General features: G+C 38.9%; 1 non-coding gene across 1 annotated transcript; it reads left to right on the top strand.

Annotated features, from left to right (window-relative positions):
• The first annotated feature begins 4,107 nt into the window (after positions 1–4,107).
• Positions 4,108–4,180, top strand: TRNAC-GCA (transfer RNA cysteine (anticodon GCA)). The gene has a single exon. It is a non-coding gene; the product is annotated as a tRNA-Cys (tRNA).
• The last annotated feature ends 6,170 nt before the right edge of the window (positions 4,181–10,350 follow it).

The raw sequence follows: 10,350 nt of genomic DNA, 5'->3' as shown, positions 1-10,350 counted from the left end.
TCATTAGTATAGTGGTGAGTATGACCAACCTAGTTAGCATATTCAAAAGCAGAGACATTACTTTGCCAACAAAGGTTCATCCAGTCAAGGCTATGGTTTTTCCTGTGGTCATGTATGGATGTGAGAGTTGGACTGTGAAGAAGGCTGAGCACTGAAGAATTGATTCTTTTGAACTGTGGTGTTGGAGAAGACTCTTGAGAGTCCCTTGGACTGCAAGGAGCTCCAACCAGTCCATTCTGAAGGAGATCAGCCATGGGATTTCTTTGGAAGGAATGATGCTAAAGCTGAAACTCCAGTACTTTGGCCACCTCATGTGAAGAGTTGACTCATTGGAAAAGACTCTGATGCTGGGAGGGATTGGGGGCAGGAGGAGAAGGGGAAGACAGAGGATGAGATGGCTGGATGGCATCACTGATTCGATGGACATGAGTCTGGGTGAACTCTGGGAGTTGGTGATGGACAGGGAGGCCTGGCGTGCTGTGATTCATGGGGTCGCAAAGAGTCGGACACGACTGAGTGACTGATCTGATCTGATCTGATCCTGGCCTGAAATGCGCGGGAAATGGGGATTCCATTCCCGGATGGGGAGGCAACATGCCTTTTCTGTGCTTTCCTCATGGCTCAAAGAGTAAAGAATCTGCCTGCAATACCTGAGACCTGGGTTCAACCCCTGGATCAGGAAGATCCCCTGGAAAGGGGCATGGCAATCCACTCCAGTATTCTTGCCTGGAGAACCCAATGGACTGTGGAGCGTGGCGGGCTACAGTCTGTGGGGTCTCAAAGAGTCGGACACGACTGAGCGACTAACACACTAACCTGTAGAGAACTGCTTTGAAGTCAGAAGGCAGTTATATTATATATCTGTTTGGGTTTGATTCTCAGTTTCTCAATTGGGATTGTTCCTGGAGAAGGAAACAGCAATACACTCCAGTGTTCTTGCCTGGAAAAATCCCATGGACAGAGAAGCCTGGCAGCCTACCATCAATGGGGTTGCAAAAGTCAGATGACTCACAACTTAACGACTAAACCACCTGGGTTTGATCTTCAGTTTCTCTGTTGGGATTGTAGACACTCACATGAAATATTACATAAAATATTATTTTCTATACACTAATGAACATTAGAAATCGTATTAAAATCTACCATATATTTTGCCAGTCACTTGATAATTATAGTACTTTTTTCTTTTAAAAAGGTAGTCTCTCTAACAGCATTATGAAATTCATACACATAACATCGATTGTTTTAGTTTCATGAGTTGTACAGTATTTTATGACATTTAACTAAGAGCACAAAAGCACATATTGGCATGCTGTACCATGCATGTTTCATCAGAGGTGAGTTCTTAATTTTTTTAATATGCATAAAAATGATAGTATAGCCATTATTTAGTTGGGATCAATAATATCTCTAAATTCACGAGATCAAATAAACATTTGTTTTGGCTTTTTAATCTTTTGTGGCACTTCCTTTTTATCAGTTGGGTTTAGCTCTGTATTTTGTTGTTGTTCACTAAGTCATGTCCTACTCTTCGAGACCCCATGGACTGCAACACGCCAAGCTTCCCTGTCCTTCACTGTATCCCAGAGTTTGCTCAAATTTATTTCCATTGAGTCAGTGATGCCATCCAAATATTTTATCCTCTGTCACCCTCTTCTCCTTTTGCCTTCAATCTTTCCCAGCATCAGGGTCTTTTCTAACGAGTCGGCTCTTCTCATTAGGTGGCCAAAGTATTGGAGTTTCGGCTTCACCATCAATCCTTCTGATGAATATTCAGGGTTGATTCCCTTTAGGATTGACTGGTTTTATCTCCTTGCAGTCCAAGGGACTCTCAAGAGTCTTCTCCCATACTACAGTTTGAAATCAATTCTTCTGCGCTCAGCCTTCTTTATGCTCCAATTCTCATACCTGTACATGATTACTGGAAAAACCATAGCTTTGACTATATAGAGCTCTGTATTTTAAATGTACGTAAAAGTTCTTTTTTGTCTTCTTACTTCCTTATACTTAACTAAATTATATTTGTATGAATTTTTAAGAATTGTCAACTAAAATGAACAGTTTGAATATCTAATGACAATAATTTATAGATCCAAATATATCTTTTTTAGAAATATATTGTGTTTGAATACAAAAAAATTAGAAAATTATACATAATATACTCAATGAGTAAATGAAAAATGAGAATGGAAATTTTTTTATTTTCCAGAATAAGTGCCTATATAGCATAAAATTTAAGTAAATATGTTTTCAATTTATGTATTTTATTATTTATCTTCATAGCAATTTTTATTTAATCACTATGAATAAATTAAGATATCCATGCATGCTCAGTTGCTCAGTCATGCCCAACTCTTTGTGACCCCAAGGACTGTAGCCTACAGGGCTCCTCTGTCCATGGGATTTTCCAGGCAAGAATACTGGAGTGGGTTACCATTTCCTCCTCCAGGGGATCTTCCCAACCCAGGATTGAACCCATGTCTCCGGCATTTCCTACATTACAGGCACATTCTTTACTTCTGAACCACTGGGGAAGCCAAAAACTAAGATGCAGTTGATAATAAATTACAATGAGTTATCCAGTACTTTGGCCACCTCATACGAAGAGTTGACTCATTGGAAAAGACCCTGATGCTGGGAGGGATTGGGGGCAGGAGGAGAAGGGGACGACAGAAGATGAGATGGCTGGATGGCATCACTGACTCAATGGACATGAATCTGAGTGAACTCCGGGAGTTGGTGATGGACAGGGAGGCCTGGCGTGCTGCGATTCAGCAAAGAGTCGGACACGACTGAGCAACTGAACTGAACTGAACTGAACTGATATGTTTAATTTGTTCACTGAATTAATGATGAAGAACATTTTTACATTGTCTAAAAAGAGTCTTCAGGAGAAACTATATTAGAAAATTAGTATTATGTAAAATTATAAAAGCACAGTGCTAGAACTGTAAGTCTTTAATTTTTTAATACAGATCGAGTTACCAGACTCAAAGTAGAAGTTTGTTTCCCACCCCCCCCAAAAAATATGTTCACCTGAGCCTTCTCTGTAAATTTTATCTAATTTGCAAGAAGACTGACATGGATCTCTTTTTGTTATGGGCCTGCCAACATGACCTTTTAGTTCTTTCCTTAATTATAAAGAGGAAAAAAAATGAAGATGAACAGGTTTAGTCAATTCTGAGAATCAATGGGCCATTTGACATTTTCAGTAAGAGAAATAAAATTTCTAATGAGAATGTTTGAATAATATCCATCAAAATGATCTTGGTGGTATGAAAGTTATCACACCTATTGAGTCACAAAGATGAGTCAAGATAAACATTGAAAAAATAAAATAAAATAAATTTAGAAAAATACAGTGGCTAGATTGTGAGAGAGTGAATAAAATTGAAACTGAGTAAGTAGGATTGTGATTAGACTCTAAAATGACTAAATTGCCAACTAATATGAAAATGTCAACTAATATGAAGTCACTTAGTCCTTTCGGACTCTTTTCGACACCATGGACTGTAGCCTACCAGGCTCCTCAGTCCATGGAATTTTCCAGACAAGCGTAGTGGAGTGGGTTGCCATTTCCTTCTCCAGGGGATCTTCCCAACCCAGGAATTGAACCCAGGTCTCCTGCATTTCAAGCAGACGCTTTGCTATCTGAACCACCAGGGAAGCCAATAATAGTGCTGGCCAAATGGAATTAGTTTCATCCAAAACTGAGGAAAGGAACCATAATCTGTATTGCTGTTGGCTTTCAAAGTTGGAGTCATAATCATTGCTGCTTTCTCTATAGCACTATTATATTGGAGACTGAGGAAATACACTTGAAATAGTTTTATTATTATCCTAATAAATTGATATACATTAAAAAATGACTTTAAAAAAGTCATCCATTCACTGTCCTCTCATGCCCTATTTGGGGAACATGAGGAAATCTATTTTAGAGTGAACATTAGGGAGGAAATATACATAGAAATTTTATGATACTAGTATAATTAAATTAATTTGACTGCACTTTTTCATAAACACCTCCAGGTTTGTGCATGAGACTGAGTTTGTGTGAAGCAGCAGCACAAGGTTCTGTTTTTTTGTTTATGTAAGATACTTAGGGCTTCCCTGGTGGCTCAGATGGTAAAGCATCTGCCTGCAATGCAGGAGACCCAGGTTCAATCCCTGGGTCAGGAAGATTCCCTGGAGAAGGAAATGGCAACCCACTCCAGTACTTTCCTGGAAAAGTCCATGGACTGAGGAGCCTGGTAGGCTACAGTCTATGGAGTTGCAAAGAGTCCGACAGGACTGTGTGACTTTACTTTCACTTTTTAAGATACTTAGAGCACTTCCCATCTCTGCTAACTTTCAAGATGCACCAGCTTTGGCACCTCAGCAATGTTACTTTGCTATTGAAATTAAGAAAGCCAGGAACACTGACAATGATGATAACGCTAAATTCTGCATTTTGTAAGGTAGGATGTTAGACATGAGCAAGGAAGAGTGGCCTAGCCAAAAAATATTCAAACTGATCTCTAATCCACACCCCAGACAAGCCCAATGCAGCCCAGGGGAGCTTATCCATATGCTACAAAATAGCCACAGAGACTTTTCCAAGTCCAAGGCTTGTGCCTTATATAAAAGTGGATACAAACTAACCACAGGGATTTCTCCAACTCTGGCACATGCATCCTTGATACACAGCTGTGTCCTCATGTGACCTGACAGCCAAGCACCTATTGCTGCTGCTGCTGCTGCTAAGTCGCTTCAATCGTGTCCGACTCTATGTGACCCCATAGACGGCAGCCCACTAGGATCCGCCGTCCCTGGGATTCTCCAGGCAAGAACACTGGAGTGGGTTGCCATTTCCTTCTCCAAAGCGTGAAAGTGAAAGCACCTAATAAGGGTTCATAAATATTTAATACATATATACATCTGATTATAACAGACTCAATTATGGGAAAGACTTCTGCAAAGAGCCTATTGTTATGTAATTTGCAACTGTCGATCAACTATCAGTCCACGCCCACTTAGATAAATACGCAGAAGCCCTGTCTTGAAAAACCCTTGTCCCCCATCATGTCAGCCCTGGTGACTTTCTTGGCTTGGCCCATCTTTTTGAGCTAGTATTTCTGTTCTTGCTACAGTAAGTTTGTTTTTGCCACTGGTAAGATCTCAGATTCTTCTTTGTCTTTTTACCAAGAACCAAAGTCCATGAGGAAGGGTCCTCTGACGGCTCCCTATCCACTAGCAATTTTAAGAGGAAATATGTTCTATTTGATAAAAATATGCCTTTGGAGATTCACTGAATAATTTATATATTTTAAGCACTAATTATTAGATATAATCATCATCATTTAAATCCTATTGTTTAGCTTTTTAAAAAAGCTCTGATCTCTAAATTTATGTAGTTTTACATTAACTAAAAATAAGTGAATGAAAAATGCATAGTGCACAAACCTAAAGTTCTAAAGATATTTAGTACTTCTTGTTACATAAGGTAAAGTAAAGAGATTTACAGTTTAACTATCCTCACAGAGTATTATGACAGAGAAGGCAATGGCACCCCACTCCAGTACTCTTGCCTGGAAAATCCCATGGACAGAGGAGCCTGGTAGGCTGCAGTCCATGGGGTCGCTAAGAGTTGGACACAACTGAGCGACTTCACTTTCGCTTTTCACTTTCATGCACTGGAGAAGGAAATGGCAACCCACTCCAGTGTTCTTGCCTGGAGAATCCCAGGGACGGGGGAGCCTGGTGGGCTGCCATCTATGGGGTCGCACAGAGTCGGACACGACTGAAGTGACCTAGCAGCAGCAGCAACAGAGTATTATGAATGTAATACACCACACAGGAGCTCAGGGGAGGTACTGGGATTAATCACCAGGCAGAGAAAAAGAGAGGGAACCATTGGTGCATGTTTTGTACTCTGGTTTCTGTAGGAAGGGGAGAGGGAGGCAGAATCAACAGGCTTAGGATTGGCTAATTTGAATAACTTCAGCAAACTGTAAGGCATAGGTGTTATCCTTGGAAATACCTGACCCTGTGGAGATTGCTATATAGTGGCCCAGGCTGTGAAAACCCCATATGAGAAGTGGTTGTGGGTTTAGGACTTAATCAGCTGCTCAAGTAATAGAACTGACCAGTCTCTACTGAGAGCCTCAAGACTGGCTCAAAATAGAAAAACAAACAACAAAAAATCCAAAACTGTATTGCAAAGGTATTTTCAGTCTGTTTGTTCTCCTTCACTTCAGCCATTTCTGTGGCTGTGTAGTGGAATCTCAATGAGAGCTTTAACAGGAATTTACCTGATAAAGGTATACCTTGGAGACACTGTGGATTCATTTCCAGATCACCATAATAATGCAAATATTGCAACAAAGTGAGTCATATGAAATTGTGGTTGAGTATATAAAAGTTGTTTTTACACTGCACTATAGTCTTATAGTTTATTAAGCATGCAGTAGCATTGTGTCTTGACTGAGTGACTTCACTTTCACTTTTCACTTTCATGCATTGGAGAAGGAAATGGCAATCCACTCCAGTGTTCTTGCCTGGAGAATCCCAGGGATGGTGGAGTCTGGTGGGCTGCTGTCTATGGGGTCGAACAGAGTCGGACACCACTGAAGTGACTTAGCAGCAGCAGCAGCAGCAGCATTGTCTCTAAGAAACAAGGTACAAACCTTAATTTAAAAATACTTTATTGCTATAAAATGCTAACCATCATCTGAACCTTCAGCAAATCATAGTGAAAACATCACTGATCACTGATCACAAATCACCATAGCAAATATAAGAATGAAAAAGTTTGAATATTGCAAGAATTGTTAAAATATGACAGAAAGTAAAAAAATTGCTGTTGAAAAAAATGCTAATAGAAAAACTTGCTGACATAGGGTTGCCACAAATATTCAATTTGTAAAAAACCATGATATCTGTGAGGTGCAATAAATGATTTATGCCTGTAATAATAATGCTGAACATACTTTCATTTTTATATTGGCCAATTTTATACTTACATTCATGAATTAACTGCTCAGAACATTTGTCCAATTTTATTTGGTGTTTCTTCTTATGATACATTTTAAAACAGCATAAAACAACAAAGTAGAATGGATATAGGAAAAAATAATTGAACCAAACTACATAAACAAAGTGTGTGACATTTTTCATTAAATTCATCTAAGCATTCAGTGAAATTTCAATAGGAATTTCAACCTTATTAAATAGAATAAAATGGGCTGTAAAACTTACATGAAAATATATACAGACAATAATGAGAAAAATACTACTGAATACAGCGATCAAAGTTAAAAGACTTTTTAACTATAAGCTATAAACATTTATTACGAGTTATAGTCAGTTTGGGGCTCAAACAATCAAGAATCTGCCTGAAATGAGGGAGATCTGGGTTTGATACCTGGGTCAGGGAGATCCCCCACAGAAAGGAATGGCAACCCACTCCAGTATTCTTGCTTTGAGAATTCCACAGACAGAGGAGCCTGATGGATCCATGAGATCACAAAGAATCAGACACAACTGAGTGGCTAACACCACCACAACAGTAACTTTTAAAATTGTGATGTTGGTGCAGGAAGAGATAAAACAAGTCAGGAAAATATAAAGTCTACAAAATATTCCTACATATTTGACTATATGATTTACGACAAAGTTATTACTTTCATAAAACAGGAGACACGTTTTCAATACATGATGCCAGAATAATTGCATATATATATAGAAAAAAAGTGAACTTTGCCTTTTACCTTAAAGAATAAAAGTCAATTCTAGATGTATTACAGTAAAAAGAATATCTTCACTGTCTTACATTGTACATTCAACCACAAAGTTAAATGTATATGTAGATATGGATATATATTTATAAGTATATAAATAAACATCCTTGGATTTTGCTGTTATTTAGTTGCTAAGTCATGTCAGATTCTTTTGGGACCCCATGTACTATAGTCTGCCAGGTTTCTCTCTCCATGGGATTTCCCAGGCAAGAATACTGGAATGGGTTGCTATTTTCTTTTCCAGGGGATCTTCCTGACCCAAGGATTGAAAACCTGTGTCCCTACATTGGCAGGTAGATTCTTTATAACTGAGCCACCAGGCAAGCCCTGCATCTATGGATAGTTTATATACATGTACATATGTATGTTATATGTATATGTACATGTGTTAAACTATGGCTATGGATAAAATATAGATCTGTATCTCCATATGATACACACGCATAATTTCAAAAATACTGGATCCAAAGTATATTAAAAATGCCTGTGATAAGGTTTTTAAAACTAGTAATTAGAAAAGTATTTTTAAATGGAGGATGTGCAAGTTGAACATTTTATAGGTAAAATGTGTGAGTAGATTATGCTCTGAACAAAGAAACTTTAAGATTTATATACCCCAATACAAGGACTCCAACAGGCACAGAGATTAGAAGCAGAGAGATTGGACAAAAACAGGCTTCAGATGTATATATGTAAATATATATAGAAGTGTCTTTTCATATTACACAATTTTGACTTGATATTTAAGTCAATGAAGAATCACTTGTATATGTTATATAGTAGCTTTAACTTGTTTAATTTCAATCCCAGAATGATTACTTTGGCTGCACATTGGAGTGGCCTAGTGGGCAGAATTCTAAGGTGGCTCTCCAAAACACCACCCACTGGTGCACTTGCTTTCCTGTAATCCCCTCCGCTTGAGCACAGGTGAAATCTGTGACTGCTTGGAACCAAGAGAATACGGCAAATGTGAGCGATCATATGTATGTGATTAACATCCCTAACACTTGAACTGTGACTTAATGAAAAGGGAGATAATCCTGTGTGGAGCTGACTTAACCAGGTGAGACTTTAAAAAGGCATTCAGGACTTCCCTGGGGTGAACGAAGCAGAGGCAGCGTCTTGCTGGCTTTGAAAAAACAAGCCGTCATGTTGTACGAGGGCCCTAGAAGGGGACTCAGAGAAGACTAGTGGAAGCTGACTTTGGACCTGAGAGTGGCTCCTGACAGACAGTCTGTGAGAAAAACAGGCCCTTATTCGTACAACCAGGAGCTACAAACTGCCATGTGAACTTGGAAGAGGTCCCCAAACTTTGTGGGCAATGCAGCATGCTGAAATTTTAATTGCAGCCCTGTGAGGTCTAGAACAAAGCCCAGTTAAGTCTCTAAATTTCTAGTGGCTCTCTAAGTTTGTGTGTGTTAAATTTCTAAGTTTATTACATGGCAATAGAAAACTATTGTAATTTGTCTATAAGTAGAAAAGACAAGTTAGGAGAGAAGAGAGATCATGGTAAACTCAAAGAGTTTTAGATCAAATACTACTACTACTCTAGACAGAAGTTTCAGATCAGATCAGTCGCTCACTTGTGTCCGACTCTTTGCGACCCCATGAATCACAGCACGCCAGGCCTCCCTGTCCATCACCAACTCCCTGAGTTCACTCAGACTCATGTCCATCAAGTCAGTGATGCCATCCAGCCATCTCATCCTCTGTCGTCCCCTTCTCCTCCTGCCCCCAATCCCTCCCAGCATCAGAGTCTTTTCCAATGAGTCAACTCTTTGCATGAGGTGGCCAAAGTACTGGAGTTTCAGCTTTAGGATCATTCCTTCCAAAGAAATCCCAGGGCCGATCTCCTTCAGAATGGACTGGTTGGATCTCCTTGCAGTCCAAAGGACAGAAGTTTAAATCTACACTAATGAGGTGGACTGATTTTTATGCCTTGGGATATCTTTAACCTGGTACTTAAGAGTGTTTCTATTGCCTGGTTCTTTAAAAATATATTTTTTAATTGAAGGGTAATTGCTTTATAATGTGTTGGTTTCTGCCTTACATCAGCATGAATCACCATAGGTATACATATATCCCCTCCCTCTTGAAACTCCCTGCCACCCATCTGGGTTGTCACAGAGCCCTGGTTTGAGTTCCGTGAGTCATACAGCAAATTCCCACTGGCTATTTATTTTACTTAAGGTAATATGTGCTTTATTTATTTTACATAAGGTAATATATGCTACTCTCTCCACTTGTCCCACCTCACCTGCTTTCTATTGCTAAATCTTTAGCTTTTCTGACTTTGAATTGCTGCACTGGAAATTCATGAAGTGAACTGTACTTTAGACTATAGATGCAGTGATTGTGGGGACTTCTGTATTTGTGAAAAATAATAATCAAGTTTCGATGTAGACATTTTCCATTCCTCAAAGAAAACTTTACAAATTTATTGTAGATTGTCTTTTGATTGTCAGTGTTCCATACATACTTCAAACCTAAGTGTGTTTTGATTATTATCATTAAAGTAGAATTATATAGTTCCACATTTCAAGAGTTTTTATGAGTTGAAGAAATATTCAGT

This window comes from Bos javanicus, chromosome 1, assembly GCF_032452875.1.
Source record: "Bos javanicus breed banteng chromosome 1, ARS-OSU_banteng_1.0, whole genome shotgun sequence".
Classification (NCBI taxonomy): Eukaryota; Metazoa; Chordata; class Mammalia; order Artiodactyla; family Bovidae; genus Bos; species Bos javanicus.
Note: the sequence above shows the minus strand (reverse complement) of the source record. Positions and strands in the feature narration are given on the sequence as shown.